The sequence below is a fragment of the Micromys minutus genome (assembly GCF_963924665.1).
Source record: "Micromys minutus genome assembly, chromosome: 8".
NCBI lineage: Eukaryota > Metazoa > Chordata > Mammalia > Rodentia > Muridae > Micromys > Micromys minutus.
In genome coordinates this window covers 62675845-62693989 of record NC_137977.1, presented here as the reverse complement: position 1 = coordinate 62693989, position 18145 = coordinate 62675845, and positions in this window count along the sequence as shown.

Sequence of the window (18145 nt, the reverse complement as noted above, 5' to 3'; positions counted from 1 at the left end):
TCTGCACCTAAAGGGTGTGTAGGGGAGTCTATATGTGCTCAGAAAGTGAGCATGCTTTAGAAAATAGGAAAAGTTCTGAAATCTTAATCTTCAATAGACATTAAAGGGCAGAATCACCTTCAATAGGGAAACCAATGTTATTTGACATTTTTCTTCTGGACAGTGTCTTAAATGGCTTAAATGAATTATTGCATTTCACCCTTATATGAAGCATGCACTACTATTGTTTCAATATTATAGATAGAATGAAGTCTGTATAAACTAGACACCTTGTCTAAGATTATAGAGCTTGTAAGCAATCATTGGCTGCAGGATACATTTGACTCCACTGTAACTCTTGGGCTGGATTGGTTTGTGTAGGATGATGGGGGTAGTTATATAAATTAAGAATAATTTGATGTCAATTAATTGAGTTGCCTAAGCTACTTTAGCAAATTGGTGTTTCCTCTTCTCTGCTAGTAAGAGTCCAGATATGGGTAGCCCTGGGTGTATACTTAACAACTCAGTGAGGCAGAGGAATTCCTTCATCTTTTCTTCTCATGCTTATCACCTGATAACAAGGCCACCTATCTCCAGAGGCATCTCTGTTTTCAAGGCAGGAAGAGAAGGGTTGATGCCAGGACTATCTACCTTCTAGTGAGGGGGGGAAATGCTTTCCAGAGCCAACCTACAGATACAGAATCTCATTGGTAAAAGTGATGTCCTTCACCCTCCCTGCCACAAGCTGGAAGAAAGACTAAAGAGGGCAAGAATTTATCTTTGCCTCCTCTACAGTGAAAGAACAGTTTGCCTCACTGCTAATGCGTCAGGTCAGCATTACTTGATCAGAGAGAAGGGTAAGATCCATATGAGGAAAATATAAAAATTATGTCCTATAATAGACCACCACGAACCAAATAACACATGAAGAATGGATATTTATTTCTCATCTCTGGGAAGTCCAAAATGAAGGCACTAGCATTTGGTCCAATGATAAGCTTCTTACATGATAATATAGCAGCAGGAGCAAGGGCTGCAGTCTCCTTAGTGAGACACAAGTCCCCTATGCCTCCTGGTTACCTCTGGAAGGATCTACCTCTTTTGTCATCATATTGAAGGAGCCTGAATTTTGAAGGCAATACATTCAAAGCAAAGACAGTGAAGCTTGCCAAGATCTGGGTCCTAGGAGGAGTGTGTGTGTGTGTGTGTGTGTGTGTGTGTGTGTGTGTTTGACTTGCATTAGAGCAGGATGTAAGTACCAATCCAGAAAGCCACCCTTTCTCTGCACAGGCATAAATTGCTGCTCCCATACTCTGTCAGCTATACTTTCTGCCTCCTGCCTTTGAGTAAGATGCATATTTTAGTTACCATAATTTGTTAAGTTTCAAAGAATTTGTTCCATGCCTTAGGGCTACATTCCATTGCAGGAAAGGGGGTTCTAGGTTCATGTATGAGAAGTTTTGTGTTCCCTTTAAAATAGATTGTGTCACTTTAAGTAGATAATAGAGGAATTCTTCCTTTTCTATTTCCATTTTCTCATTAAGAATGTCTTTTCTATAAGACAAAAGAGAATCTGTCATTGATTAAAGGGATTAAGAATAAGAACAATGAAAATGAGGATCATGTTAGTGACAGAATATGGGGTGATTTATTATTATTACAACATTTTCTTTAAAGTTAAATTGTATTTTGGTCAACAAGAAAAAGAAAAAAAATTTCAGATCATTGAACAAGAATATATGACCTAATTATCATGACAGTGGCAAGTCTTAATAAATGTAATTGTCAGAAATTTTCTGGAGACGGAGCTGTTTCTAAAAGGTGTAGGCTATTTCTGTATGTTGCCAGCTAGACCATGATATAAGGACTTCGTCTTTGCATAGGTGGGACCCATTACATTCAGGTGAACCTTCTGGTTACCAGGTCTTCTGATTGTTTGAAAGGATTTTTAAACACTTGGTCACATCTAGATTATACTGATTCATTTCCACCAAGCTAAGGAACGGGTCTTTAGTACCCTTTAAAAAAGAGTTTTTTGTGAAGCATCTAGGTCTGACCTCTCTGACCTCAAACCGGCAGTGGAGAACCATCTCTCTATTCTGAAGTCTAGCAAAGAATCTGGAGTATCTCTCTGAGGCTTTTCTCTCAAACGTGTTTCTCACATCAGATTGCTCTTTGCCTTCCTATGACTCTGATGTAAATGTCATTCTAAACACTTAATATAACCAAACTGGTTGCATCAGCTCATTGAAGTCCAGAAGCTTGCTAAGTGCTACCTATATCTTGGGAGAACTGTCCCAATGGATGTTGCCTAAATTCCTGCTCTTGGGCCAGAATGTGCCAAGTCTTGGTCTCCATTGTTTTAATACCAGACATTTCTGTTGTATGGCTTTCTACACTCACAAAGACCTTGACTGTGCAGTCCAGTTCACCTTCCCAGCACATATACCCATCACTACTACCTACATCATCTGGGAGCAGCCACTAGAAACTGCTGAGCTTGACCCTGTCTTTCATTTAGAAAGACTCAGTTTGATATTGTTCCTGTCAACTCTCCTTACTTCTGTGTCATAAGCCTGTAGTATTTTCAGAAAACCAAGACATGTTCAGCAGAAAACATTTAGATATATTTGTCTATTCATTTACTTGATACTTCTAGTTAAGGCCTACACAGCACTCAGGAGCATGCAGATAGAAGCTCAGTCCCACCGTACAGAGATACTGAAGTCAGAAATTGACAACTAAAGAGCTAAATGTATAAGGAGAAAATGTATACAGAACAGTGGATTTGAAAGTCAAGCCAAAAGCTGGTCCCATAAGCCAAGAGTTTTTCTTTAGGTTTTTTTCTCTGCTTTCAACCTTCCCTTTCTTGGTTTGTACAGTGAGTTAAGTGAGGACTTCTAGATCTACCTATGTCTGATAGGAAATCTCCTGACAGAATGCCATTAACTCAAATTCTATCTTTCCTCAAAGAGGTGTTCTTGGAACACTGTTCGGTCAACTTCCTAAAATGATCTTAGTTTCTTCAACTAAAAGCCTTCTCAGAGCTCAGCATATTGACTCATGCCTTTGATTGAAGTACTTGGGGAGCTGAAGCAGGGGAATTAGAAGTTCAGGCCAACCTAGATTGTGTAGTAAGTTCCAGGCCAATTAGACTACAAGAGACTCTATTTCAAAGATAGTCCTTTCCAGTTCAAGGTCAAGAAACTTACCTCATCCCAGAACTTGCTTCTGAGTTTCTAGTTAGAACACTTCACCCTATTTACTGAACATGGTGGGCAGTGTAAGTCCTTATCTATACTGCATGAATTCAAACAATGGGTGCACATGAGCTTCCTCTATGTATTGTGATTAAATTAGCATCCCTGTGACTCAGTTTCCTTATCTTGAAAATGGTGTCAATAATCTGTATCTCAAGCATCCAGTGATTTAATTTGCATATACTTTGGAATTGAGTATTTGTCTTCTTCAAAGTACTCATCCTCATCATCTTTAATATCACCTGTCAGCTGAATCTACTCATAAAAATATTAATCACCATATCCTCTCGCATTTTATGGTTTCTCTTCTTGTTCCCCTTTCCTTGCTCTATGAAATCTGTATTTAGGTTCTTTGGCTGTTATTTACTATAAACTTAGTGACTTTAACATAAAAATGGTCATGTCAAAAATCTAATACGGGTCTTACTGATCCATAGTCGTTTTGGAGGAGTTGTGTCTCTTTCTAGTGGTGGAACTGTTGTTCTTTATCAAGTTTCTAAAGTCTGCTTGCATTTCCAGAGACACAAACATTGTCCTAGCTAGTCATTTTTTGGAACTGTTGCCAGAAAATGGTATAGAGTCCTAAGCATTTGGGTTCGATTGTGTCCACCTAGTTCAATTCAAGAGAATCTTTCTATTGTGAGACTATTCTGAACCATAAACAAAGTAACATCTTCACAGTTTCTGAGGTTTAGCTCATGGATGTTCATTATTCTGCCTAGCTATACAAGGTTCTTGGATGCAGTTCTTTTTCCCTGTTAACTTTTGTTCTTGAAGCTTGGCATCAAAAATTTTCGCAAAAGGTCTGAGTAAACATAATCCAAAATTTAATATAAGATACAAAAAACTCAAGGAGAATTTCATTTCCAAAGACATTTTCTTAATGTTGTTTATACAGGCTATTACAATGAGCTGCTATACTTTTTTGAGTTAATATCTCAGAAAGAAAAACAATATTTTATTTCAAGTTTCAATTATGTTAATTTTTAATAACAGCAACAAAATAATAAATATTAACAAGAGTGCAAAAGCCTAGAGTAATTTAAAGTATTCTATGCAGTCTCCTTGGATACCAGTGGATGTAATGGCCTTTCCATCCCAGGTCTGCCAAGTAAGGAGCTAATGCACAAAGAGATTGATTCACTTCCACAGTCACAGTACAATCCAGAGTCAAAAGTTGAAATAACAAAAGCCTGTTGTTTTGATGATCAAGTTTATGACTAAATATCTTACTGTGTTTTCAGACAGAACACTTTGACTGTTTCTGTCTCCATATTAATGACTCAAATGATGCCTAAACCACGTCTTCCTTGTGTTCCTGATACTTACTCCCAATATGACCATAATACAACTAACTCAAGCATAAAATATATACACTAATGGTGTGAGGGTGTGGAGATCATGCTCAGAGAATGCCGTGAATGTTAATAAACGTAATTATAGATGTACATGAAGCACTAGGTAGGTTATTCAAGACCATTTGTGGTAGAAGCTTTTCCATTTCCCTGGTCAACCTTTGCAGCGTGGAAATGAGAACACCTTTTCAAATAAATAAGTACATGCTTAAAGAGTATTGCTGAAGAAGAAATGTGACTTTCTCCCGGAAGTAGGAAATTATGAAACTTGAAGCCATTCCTATAAAAGCTTAACATTTTCCCTAAGCATTTAAAATAAGATTCCATTGCAGCAGTGAAAGCACGGACTGCTGGGAGCTCGCCCTGCTGTCGAAACTGAGAAAAGAATGCTGAGCAGCGAGCACTGACTGGTCCATGGCTGTAACGTGTCTCAACTCATTGTTCTAATTACCCAGTCTTCTGCAGGCCGTTTAGAAATGTCGAAAGATTAGGCAATTTGGACTCCAGCCTTGAAGATTCGTTTGGCAAAGCAGGATACCTCAGGCTAGCACCATAGGCAACACCCTATGTGATAGAATACTAGCAACTGCATTTAGATACCTTTTTAGACTGTTACTTTTAAGACTCTAAGTACAACATAATTGCCTGAGTCACAAGGCATTTTTTGGTTATTTTTGAAAAGCACCTCCTAGGTAGTCTGCTCCAGGTTAGATGTTGTGGGTAATGAAACTAAGCTACTTATAGGCCACTTGAGAGACATGCCCAGGAAAGCACAAAAGGACACTGTGGTTCATAATGTAACTGAGCGTCAGACTGTCTTGTGAGGCTTCCTGTACCTGTTCAAAAGGAGGCCCTCAGAAGAATGGCAGGCTGCCATGGTAGACTCTAATTTTTCTTCTGTTTAAATGCTCATGTGGGAGTTTTGCTTTGCTTCTGGACAAATGTTTTCTTCTTTTTGGACTTAGAGCCTATCAGCAGTGTGGGACCTTTGTTTCTACCCTAAGGATTTTTCTTTTAGACTTGTTCCACCATAGGCTAGATCACAGCACTAAAGACACTTAAGCAAAATTTAAATAAGGGCTTGTCTTTTTGCAGGGCTGAAGAGGAAGTCCTGTATTGTTAGAAATTGCACAGATCAGTCCTGTCAGGTCAGAGGCCTCCTAATATAAGCTCATATGACTAATATGTCTTTGTACAGAGTAGACCACCCCTACAAATGATGCTATTGTTACATGGATTACACAACTCTTTGCCCTTAATGGATAAAATGACTTCTCTATTGTTTACGGCCCAAGTGTGGAAAGGGAGAAATGACCATTTAGGAACATGAGAAAAATATACAATCACCAACCCTGTCTCTAGTTTATAATCTCTTGAAGATGTTTAGAAAGGATAAACCTTATTGCTCCAGAGACAAATAAAGTCATGCTAGGATTATGCAATACATTTGACATGACTCACTGAGCCCATGGTTTTTTTGACTTAATTAGTTGAGTCTTGTAAATGCTGCTTGGTCTTACTGCCTTCCAAGGGTGTATGTACTTTCTATTTCACTCCTAGGTCCTACTTACTTTTCCACCCAACCCACTGCCAGAGCCATAATGTCTGTCAATGTTGATAATCACTTCATTTAAGAAAACACAACTACTAACAAACAAACACTGGCCTCTTAATATTTTTGATGCAAGGGACTATTTTAACCCTACCTATTGGAAAAGGTGAGAACTTAGCTCATAAGAAGAATCGAGATTTAATATTAGACAGTGAAAATCCACCTGGACTATTTATAATCTAGACTGCTTATGGACTTCTATGCATCGTCAGATGTAGTCTACCCCAATGACAACCTGGTCTGAGGGAATTACTGTTTCAAATGGGGAAACGCAAGCACTTATCACTTATGTTATGCCTCTGCCAACCACTATCAGTTGCTCAAAAATCTCACAACTGTAGGTAGAATCTAGAGCTGAGAATCCAAGACATTAGCCACTGAGTATTATCTCCTAAAATACCTTCTGAGTGCTCTCATTGCAGTGGTAAGGTAAGACAGCATCTGCTACTCTAGAGGGTTTAAATCAACATCAGAAGACTGCCGTTTCCTTCTGACTATGTGTAGTTCTAAAGCACTCAATTTTAAATTCCAAATTTCTAAAGTTAGAAATTCTAAAGCACACAAATTCTAAAGCTAAGCTTGCTTACTGAACAACTAGTAATTCTTCACTTGTGCAAAGCATTCTGAAAAATTAAAAATAAATTCAAATCCCACTGATTTTTGTCTAACGCTATTATTTCATGTTTAGGAAAATGAGTATTAGAAAATTTCTGACAGAAATGGATAGGCAAGCTAGAGAGATGCTAGTTATTTAATTGCAGAATGACTGGACAAGCTGAAACATACTGTCCAATTTTGATTTTAGTCAATGTATGGCTTTAGCATCCACTCTGTATTTGAAATATAAACCAGAGTCTTCCACCCTGTACCTTCCTTGGGGAACTAATTTGTATTTCTAGTGCCTATTGGGAAACTGTGCATACAGATGTCCCTTGTCTCTAGAATCAATTTTATTCTAATAGACTAAATCATGTGTATAGCAATTACTTGTTACTGGACTTATTCTCTTGGTTTTCAAACTTCATTTTCTTATCCATTGCTTCATTTAATTCCCCTAACACCCAGGGATATATAAGAATCAGATGGTGCTGAGGTACATTGCAATATAACAAAATCGATTTAAAAGTTGAAAAGCTTAATTATTAACTGACTAATTTGACAGATGAGTGAGATTGTCATGATTTTTCTACATGTATCTAACTTACATCAGTCATTTGTGACTTTTCCATTTTATTCATTTGTTTATTTAGGCAGTTTTCAATATACCTCACTTTACATGGGATTCATGGTCCTTCTCATATAGCCTCCAGGGTAGTTCGGATTATAGACATGGACTCCCAGTCCAAGCTTCTCCTCATAGTTTATAATTATTATTGTAATTAAAATATAACTATATTACTTTCTGCCTTTCTTTTATCTCTCTAATTTCTCCTATATTCTTGCCTTCCGATCTGTCCTCCATCAATTGATGACTTCTTTGATTGTTATGGTTTATTTGATTGTGTATATATGTATATGAATCTGTATAAATATACATGTATTAATTACAGAGGCAACTAGTTTGTATTACATTAATAATTTAGGAGACTTGTCCCCAGACTAAGTTTTCCTCTCTCATCAATAACTCATTGCCTGTGCTTCTTTGTCTAGAGTGACACCCTGTTAGGTATCCCCCTTCTGAGTTTGTATGTTTACTAGTATTATTATTGTTCAGTTTTTGTTTAAGTGCTATATTGCTGAAGTATCACAGATATACTTTCCTTGATATTCCTAGGAGATACAATGTCACTAAGGGCTTTTGGGTCCTCTAGCTCTTATAATCTTTCTGCTTTTCTGGAAATTTTCCAGCTATAGCTGCAAAGGGCATGTTGTAGATGTATCACTGATGCCAATTCGCCACAATACAATCAGTTAATCTCTCCATTATGGTCACATGTGACATTCTATAATAGTCTTTTTGCTATGAAAAGAAGGTCTTTGATGCAGGGTAAGAGCTATGGTAAAGTAATTTTAGAATACAGTTATAAATTATGCTGGGTGGATAAAGGGACAATAGTCAGTTCTCCTCTAAGATTTGTGACCCCAATCCTCACAGGAAGTTGGGTAACTTTCTAGTACCAGGTATGATTTCCTTTCTGTTGAGAGGACCTTAAGTTCAACGTGACGGCTGTTGGTTACTGCCAAGACATGAATGCCACTATTACTTCTTTAAGGAATGCTAATCATTATAATGGTTCAGAGGCATTATAGATGGACAGGACTATTAATTGCTTCCTTTTGTCAATAGTTGTTCTAGCATCTTCTGGTACTATTATAGCCAGACTGCAGGAAGGAGACTTTAGGATTATATCCAGCTTGAATCTTTTGTGTTCTGTGTCCAAAGTATGTGGTTTCTTCAGCAACATACATTTATCTTCAGTCTCTATGAAGCAACTAAAGGCAATGGCAATAGCCTATATTGGTTTGAGAGTCACTGAGACCAACAACTTAAATGAAGGTTTCTCATGCCTAGTACTAGGTGTTTTATTAGATCGTCTATGGCTTTTTGGAGCCACATTGTCAACCTCTCTCCATTACTTTACTATTGCTATGAAGAGACACCATGATCAAAGCAACTTATTTTTAAAGAAGCATTTAATTAGGGGCTAACTTACAGCTTCAGAGGTTAAATCCATGACCATCATGGTAGGGACTGTGACAGTGGATAGGCAAATATGGTATTGGAGCAGTAGCTAAGAATGTATATCTTAAACTTCAGTATGCAGGCAAAGAGAACAAGACTGGGCTTGGCATGAACTTTCCCAGCCTTAAAGCTCACTCACAGACCCTCTAACAATATGGCTATACCTCCTAATCCTTCACAAAAACAGTTCCACTAACTAGGGACTACGAATTTAAGTATATGAGCCTTTGGGATCCATTCTCATTCAAATCACCACATCGTCCAAATGGCACAGTTGATATAAGACACACACACACACACACACACACACACACACACACATACCACAGAGACACAGACATGTGCTCATGCATGCCAGCAAATGAGTAAAAAATAGTATGATTCCTTGAGGCTTTGCCAAAGACCCTTAGGATTATTTGTTCCTTCATCTTCCCTTATTTTATATATTTATTTATTTATAACTGAGAAGCTGGGTCTACTATTTTATTGTGTAGATAGTGAATATTTTTTGGAAGCCTTCAGAAAGGCTCCTTAATCCATTAGAACAGGTCACTTCTCTCAACTAGGCAAAAATAAAGTCTTTATATCCTTTCAACAACCTGAATCGCTCCCAGCTGAACAGTTGAAGTGTGAATTTCTACACTTCAGGTTCCCCTGGGAGTCAAAGGAACTCAGGCTCCAAACAGCCTCTTTTAGATGTAATGGCTAGTTTCATTAATGTCTTTTGCAGAAAAGTCTTGTTTTTAAAGATCTGGAACAAGTGACCTCAATGATAGGATGTGGAAGAAGTAGATATGAGCCTAGAAACTGTATTGGTGGGTATCTGAGTGAGACCACTTACTGCTTTGAGTCAGGGAAAAAAAACAGCACAGGAAGTAATAGGATCAGAGTAGAAAAATCATTAAGTCAACTGTAAAAAGAACACAGGGGCTGTGTGCAATGCCTACTTTCATCAGCAATGCCTCTGGTGACAACAGATACAGAGATAACTTGATGGGAACCCCATAACCGTGCACACCAGACTACCCTTTCTTTCCTTCCTGGTATTTGAAGTGAATATCAACCTAATGGTAGAGGCCCTGGAATAATTAACAACCTAGCTCTAGAGAAAGACACTAATCCTTCTGCTCATGAGAACATATGAAATCTGTGGGAAAGTTTCTCTGGTTACCTGTGGACATGGAGCACTAAATATTCTAGATGGAAAACTTACTAATTTTTTCCCAAGGTCACATGGGAGCCTAGAACACCACACTTCTTTTCTTAGCATCTGGTTCATTCAGAACCAGCACAACATACTCTGATCAACTCACTGTTAATGGTTGTCTTAACCACACTTCCCATTTCACAAGCCCATGAGTGGAAATGTGACCTTGGAAGGGTGACAAATATAAATCCTCCCAAGCCTTTCTCTTGCTCATGCACTGTCTGTTTCTTACCTAATTCTTTGTATTTTTAGACACAGTTCTCAGAAGCCATTAGATACGTCATCTCAGGGCCCTTAGGCCCAGAGCCACAGAATTTTTGACCTGCTTGTGAGAGTCTGGAGGCAGTTGATTCTTCTTCTTTATACTCACACTAAGTGGTTGGCAGTGAGACCAGAGTCACCTTAAGTTTCAGCAGAGTGTTCTGAGCCCCAGGGAGGCCATTGTCTGGGTTTCTGTAGACTTCCATGTGGTTAGTAGTATGCATGAGAATAGCCTCTTAGTTCTTTTTCTTTAAAGATAGCTTTTAAATTTGTTCTCTTGGCCTCCACATAGCCCAAATAGCTTCATGCATATTAATGGCGGCTTTTATTTACCGAGCAGTGTCATTAAGCACTTTGGAATACTAGATTCTACTCAGGGTCTCTGGGAGACAGGCCAATATCTATAGACTTACTGGATAAATGGGAAACTGAGGAAACAAAAACAGCTCAGTAACTTCCTGAAAGCAACGTGTGAAGTCCCTGAACTACATATGCTGTCTGCCTAGCAGATGGGCCTGGTCTTGATTGGGTAGTATTATACTAGGCTTTCTGAATGTCCATTCATTCTTACAACAGACTTTTATTGAATAGTTGCCATATGTAAAGCACTGGGTATGGCAAAGAGTGGGGAGTAAGATGAATTCTCAAAACTCACAGGGCACAAAAGACACATGGAAAAGCAGAGTGTTCAAGGAACAGTCAGAAAAAGTGGAAGCCAGATTTCTGTTGAAGAGTTTGGGGGATTGCTAGCCCTAAACATTGACTTAGTAAGCACACTTTTAGGAGGGCAGCACATCATTAAAAGTCAACATATATGAGCAGCTTGGAAAAATGATTATGATAGAGCATTCAATTGGGGGGAGATCTTGTAGACCAGTGCCTTTATTTGTATGAACTATATGTCAGTGTACCTGTTCTTTTGCTTGAATGTAGTACATGTATAGATAAAAAGATGGCAATAGATAGATAACAGATAGATAATAGATAGATGATAGATAGATACATAGATACATAGATAGATAGATAGATAGATAGATAGATAGATAGATAGATGATAGATAGATAGATAGATAGATAGATAGATAGATAGATAGATAGGGTAGATAGATAGTATATAGATATGTTAATAGATGATAGATACATAAATACATACATAGATGATAGATAGATAGATAGATAGATAGATAGATAGATAGATAGATAGATAGACAGACAAGTGTGATAGTGTGATGGTTTGAATGAGAGTGGTCCCCATAGGCTCACAGATTTGTATGCTTTGCCCCTATTGATAAATTACTTGGAAGGATTAAGAGGTGTGGACCTGTTGGAGGAGGTGTGTATTGGGAGTGGGCTTTGAACTTTCAAAAGCCCATGACAGGCCTAGTCTCTTGCTCTGGCCATCTACTAATCAGGTTATAGCTCGCAGCTACTTCTTTAGGACCATCCTTGTCATGTGTAGCTCCATATTTCCTACTATGATGATAATGGACTCACCCTCTGAACCTGTAAGCCAGCCCCCAACTGAACAGTTTCTTTTATAAAATTATCTTTGCCCACAGTGTCTTTTTTCTAGAATATAACATAAATGAGGCAAGCAGATAGACAAGAAATAGGTAAGGAAATGAAATTTCAAGAAGAATATGTGTGAAATTGACAACATGGAGAGGGACAAAAAGCATATTCTTGGTTTTAATTTCACACTGTATTTTAAGATTTTTATTAACTGTGGTATTTTTATATTTTCACATTATAAAAGTAATTGAAAGTAAATAGCTGAATTTGTCTCAGTCTTAGGGACTTTGTAGTACAGAAGAAAAGACAAAGAAACAAACTATGTTGTTCAAAAAAATAAATAAAAACAATACAAAATTAAGTAAGACCAATAAAGGGTACTTTTATTGAAAACGTTTTATAAAAAGAAAGGGGCCATGGTGACAGAGTATCTATCAGAGACATAGTGAACATGTGCCCATAAAATCAGGGATATGGCAAAAGTGTATCCATCAAGAATATAATGAAAGTACAGCTATCAGAAATATGGACAATGATATTATCTATTTCTGTGGATCCCCAATGGCTGGTGAGGTGCCTCTCTAGGTTGGAGGAATACTACAAGCCACTCCTAGATTCTTCAGGTAGAAAAATTCAAATCAGCCCTCTCCAGGTTCCAATCTTACTAGTACGACCTGGCATGTATGTAAAGACTAAGAGAGCAGGATTTGTGTCGCTTGGCAGCTTGGGTTCTCACTGTAACACTGAGCTTTCCCTGGCATACATTAAGATTTAGTCCCAGAGAACATAGGGGAAACTAGCTCCGGACCATACTGTTTCCAAGTAGACAGAGCCTCTGTGGTTGCATGCTTACAGGCAGGAGTGAAGTCATGGGTGATTCCCAGCTGAAGGTGTTGGCTGGGTGTCTGTCGTTGAGGAAAAACACATTTATCTTGTCGAAACCATACAAATTCTGAGGCAAGAAACACACATAGAAGGAGGAAGGGGCCAAGAAACAGCATTGCTCTCCCTTGCAAGGAGATTGGTTTCAATGAGGAGGAAACACTTTTGTGAAATACGAAACGATTATATTTTGATTGGAAATGTGGGAAAGATGCTCTTAGAAGAAAGAAAGAACACAGGACTATCTTGTATCATGTAGCAGCATGCACTTCGGTAGCCCTTATTCTGCTGGGTGCTGCTCTGAGTTCCTCAAATATAACCAACAGATGAATATTTACAATCCTCTCACTCTGACCCACTTGACAGTTGAAACTGAGGTACCTGAAGGTTAAGTGGTTGTCCTTCGGTTTCAACGGAAATGGTAAGAGTGGAGGGCAAAGCTAGGGAGTCTAACTCTACTCATGTGCTCTTCCCTTTTCAGAACCTTTAGCAATAAGACAATCAGTAGGCCACAGGTAACAGAGACCATGAATACCAATAGCAAAAAAGCAGAGGTGTACAGAATGGAAATACCCTTGAAATAGCTGAAGACAAAGATCCCTGGAAAGTAAATGGTGTAACCTCTCAACGGGGAATGGATATTGACTAAAGGCCAGGCCACTTAGCCAGAAAGATATAGAAGTCAAGAGGTATGATTTTGGGCAGGAAGCCCAACATTGAAAGGTGAGGTATGAATTAAAGTGGAATATAGAGGCAGAAATGGAAGGCTCTCTACACGTGGAAAGCTACCTTGCAATTGTTACCGGCTCACTTGCAGTCATGGGTCTAATGGGAAGTTCATAGCAAAGACAAAAGAGAGCAACGGCAGTAGCAAGTTTTCATCTGGGAGCAGCCCCTAGCCACTTCTTGGCTCTACTGACTGATTCATCAATTCTCAAAAGTAGTGGCATCCCATTACTCAAGTCAGGCCACTTGTCCCTGCACCCTCTTACCCTGCCCTGCAAACTAGAAACCAAATAGCTTTGCTGGTTTTAAGTACCCAAGGCAATGTGTCAGAACAGACCAGCCATAGCAAAGCCAAAAGCAACCAGTCCATCACAAGTCTTCCCTGTTCCTCATTCCAGAGAACACTGTTGAGACAACCCCTGGGCCTCTGGAAGTGGATGATGCTCAGGAGCCAAGCCTCACTTGCTTGTCCTCACACTGTATTGTCCTCACACTGTATTGTCCTCACTCTGTATTGTCCCCACACTGTGTATTGTCCTCACACTGTGTATTGTCCTCACACTGTATTGTCCTCACGCTGTATTGTCCTCACACTGTATTGTCCTCACACTGTATTGTCCTCACACTGTATTGTCCTCACACTGTATTGTCCGCACGCTGTGTATTGTCCTCACACTGTGTATTGTCCTCACACTGTATTGTCCTCACACTGTATTGTCCTCACACTGTAAGTGGTAGGCACTGGAGCTAGGCACTCACTTTATGGCTTACTTTCATCTTGAAATGTTCCCATGCTACATTTTCTTGTAACATATGCACCCCGAATGTTGTAAAATCTGCTGTAAAAGTCAATATAAATGCAATAATGTCACGTCAGTCAAAGGCAGAAGAGAAGCCCTTCTGAGCAAACAATTGGAAAACTAGAGGGAAAACTCAATTGCTTCATGTTGCAAATTGATTAAAGATATGAATCAGAAAATAAAAGGGCTTTTGGAGTTAGGTTATTACTAACTGCTTTACTTTATGGAGCAATTACTTTGATTCTATCTCAAGTCCAGTGAAGTGACTGCCAGCATATGGTGAGATGAGGCCCTGCATCTTTCTTATTAATATAAACTTCTCCGGATGTAAGGGGCTGGATGAAGACATGTACATATCTCAGCCATGTAAATTCAGTTCCAAAACACCCTACTTAAAACTGTAAGGAAACAATTGATAGTTCTAACTTTACATTATTATCCAAAATCAGTATCATCTCATCAGACGGGAGAACTAGTCCTACTGTCAAAGAATGACACGTTCAATAGCTACCTGCCCTTCAGGAATGCAGAGAAGCCTGGGGTACCGTTCAAGTTGGCTATTCATGCAACTACCAAGATTGGCCTATTGAGCTATACTCAGATGTCATCGTCATCTGATGTTTCAGCATATGAAAGCCACAAATTAGGCAGTCCTTGCTTAGGGCTTAAGCCTTCTTGTCTCAAACTCCCAGGGCTTGTATCATAGGTTCAAATGAACCTGAGTTCTGACAAGAAACACACACACACACACACACACACAAACGTAAGCCCTTGGCAATGATTAATTTGGCCCTTTGGGCCTTGGCAGCTAGAAAGCTAGGAGCTAAATTTAGTATTCAGTAGTAGTAATTGCTCTATGCTGGATGTCTGGCCTAACATGAGGCCAGACTCATTCAGTAGGTGCTTAGAAAAGGAAAGCTAGATAAAAGCGTGAGGGATGATGAAGAATAGTTGCATGTATGATTGCTTGAGTGAGTGAGGGCTTGCCTCGGTGCCAAGTGCTTCCCCGTAATTAATCCTAACAACGTTTCCTCCGATACTGCAGAGCCATTTTCCAGATGAGGAGGCATGCTCAGAAAAGTTAGGTGATTTCCCTATGTTCACTCAGCTGGGATTGGAAGCTGTGTTTCTATGATCCCTCAGTGAGCATTCTCAGTGCCCCCCAAAGGAATTACCACATAGATGGAGGGCGGTATAAAAAATGGGGTGCTCAAAAACACTCAAAATTAGGGAGAAAGTAAGATTTCTCTGAAAATTACTTTTGAAGTGCGTGGAACATCAGCAGCCAAAAGCATCCAAAAAGTCTTGATTCTTAATGGATTGGAAGTTTTAGATTATCCTTAGGCAGGGAATCCATTCAGAAAGAGTTTTGTTTGCAATAAATGTACAGAGCATGTGAAACCATGACACAGTGAGAGCCACAGTATCCAAGAGTCTACAGAGCAGGCACTTCTCAAGTCCCTGTTCTTTTGGCACCTGAATCTCAGGCTTTAACTCAAAATCCTTGGGTTCTAATGCCATGATCACCAAGATTTCTTGTTTGGCACAACTTTGCTATCTGGAAGCAATCTGACTAGCACCATTGCTATGGTATTTGGGATAAATTGGTTAATGGACAATTTGGTTTATACCATGTCTTAGAGGTGAACTGGACAGTCCTCATTCTTTGGTGGTAAACAAACGTTGCTCCCAGTTCTGCAAGGATGAAGCTAGATCTTGGACTGCAGCCTTCTCCAAGGTCAGACAACAAACCTCCTGGTCCCTGGGATTAGTTCCGCATGCTGATCCTTCCTCAATGTCTGCATTCACATTTACTTGAAATTTTACAAGCATCCTCCCTCCTCTCTTTGGACTTCAAGACTTGTGATTGTTTCTTATTGGCTATAGATTGAAAAGTCTACTAATGGACTTTTTAAACTTAGGTTTCTTCTTTCTTTCTCCTCTTTTAAATGCACACACACACACACACACACACACACACACACACACACACACTAGTAGTAGTAGTAGAGACAGAGGTTAAAATATTCTAGAGCAGTCTGCTGCAACTAGGAAAATAAAGGGATAGAGTATGAGCAACCTGTGATCTTGTGGTAGCAAGAAGCAGAGAAGAATATCAGCAAAACAGCTCAAAATACTCCCTCTGAATTTTTTGCACAACTACTCGTTCATTCCAACTCAGCTAAGAGTCAGCTGTATGCTAAGTTCTCTTGGTCTTGGCAGTGAAAACTGAAGGTGGTGCTGGCTATCTCCATGCAGGCCAGCTGTCTTTTTGCTGTTGTTGGGCATCTATCCTGCTTCAGACACATATATCAACTAGTATGGGCCTTTAAGCTAACCCCAATAGCCACACCTAATCCAGCAATGCCACACTGCCTAACTTTCTCCCAAGCAGTTCTACTCACTGGGGACCAGGTATCCAAATACATGAGCCTATGGGGAGCCATTCTCATATAAACCACCATAGTCCTGTATAGTTTAGCATATTTTTCATAGGCTTATCTCCTTTTGGATTTTATATTAACACTATAAAGCAATAACAACTGATATTACTCCAATTTTTCAAAGGATAAATATGAGGTTTAGCAAGTATATACAGCTTGTTCAAAGCTCCTGCTTTAGGAAGGGGGAGAAACTAGAAGCCAAGTTCTTTAGATCATAAGGGGGTAGCGTAAGCTGAGTGATAAGAGCAAGCCTTTGATACAACTCAGAGTTAGTTTTCAGGCATCAGATTGGCAGAGCAGCAAATTAAATGTGTGTGTCTTTGACATCCTAACTAGGGCTTCTTCCAATTCAAGCAGGCCTAATATAAAATCTCAATTCAAACTGCAGGTAAACTCTAAGACTACTTCAGTATTATAAGTGAAGCTGTCACACTCTCTCAAGGTTGCTTAAGTAGTAAACTACTCAGACTTTGGTCATTTATTTATTGGCAGACATGCACTTTTATGTATCTACCTACTGTATAAAAAGATTAAGCTTGGTTATCTTTCAGAGAACCCAGGTTCAGCTCCCAGCACCCACATGGCAGTTGACAACCATCCAAAACTCCAGTTCTAGGGCATCTGGTGCTCTCTTCTGAACTCCAGGGAACCAAGCGTGCATGCACATGGTGCACAGACACACATGCAGCCAAAACACTCATACACCCAAATTAAAATCAGTAAATCTAAAAAAATACTAGAAAAAAAACTACACTAGAAAAGTGTAATCCATGTTAAAAAAAAACACACTGATGAGACAATGGCAAATGGTGCCCTTTAATGGGACATAGAGACCTAATACATGGGAGCCAAATGTTCTTGAACAATATCCCAAGGTTACTCATACTCATCTAGTGCAAGAATTAAGTGTGTATGAAAGATTAGTATAAACTATATTTGTGGGTTTCTTAGATAGACATTGATAACTCAGTCTCTTCTGGGCTTCTAGAAATATTTCTCTCTCACACTCTTCTAGTAGTTAAAGAGAATCCCAGCTTTGGAACAAGCTGGCCCATTCTCGAATTTTCCTGATCTCAGTTTCTTTTGTGACCTCACCAGGTAATAGTCATCAAGGCATTTCATCAATATTGTTTAATTCTGGTTCCAAAACAAGCAAAAAAAAAAAAAAAAAAAAACTCTGGCAATAGGATAGGAGGTGCTGAAGTTGTAAGCAACCCTATGCTCCATTATGAAAGAGACTAGTCCACAGCAGAAGCAAGTAGCGCTGACTCACACAGAAGTCAAAAGGAAAGAGGCAAAAAGGAGAATGACAGAATTTCAATTCCTGATTCCACATTTCTGAAGTGACAGGTTCTAGGATCTACTGTCTCTGTGCCTAAACTAGGTCAGATAGTCTGGCAATTGTGGACAAAAGGTCCCTTCCC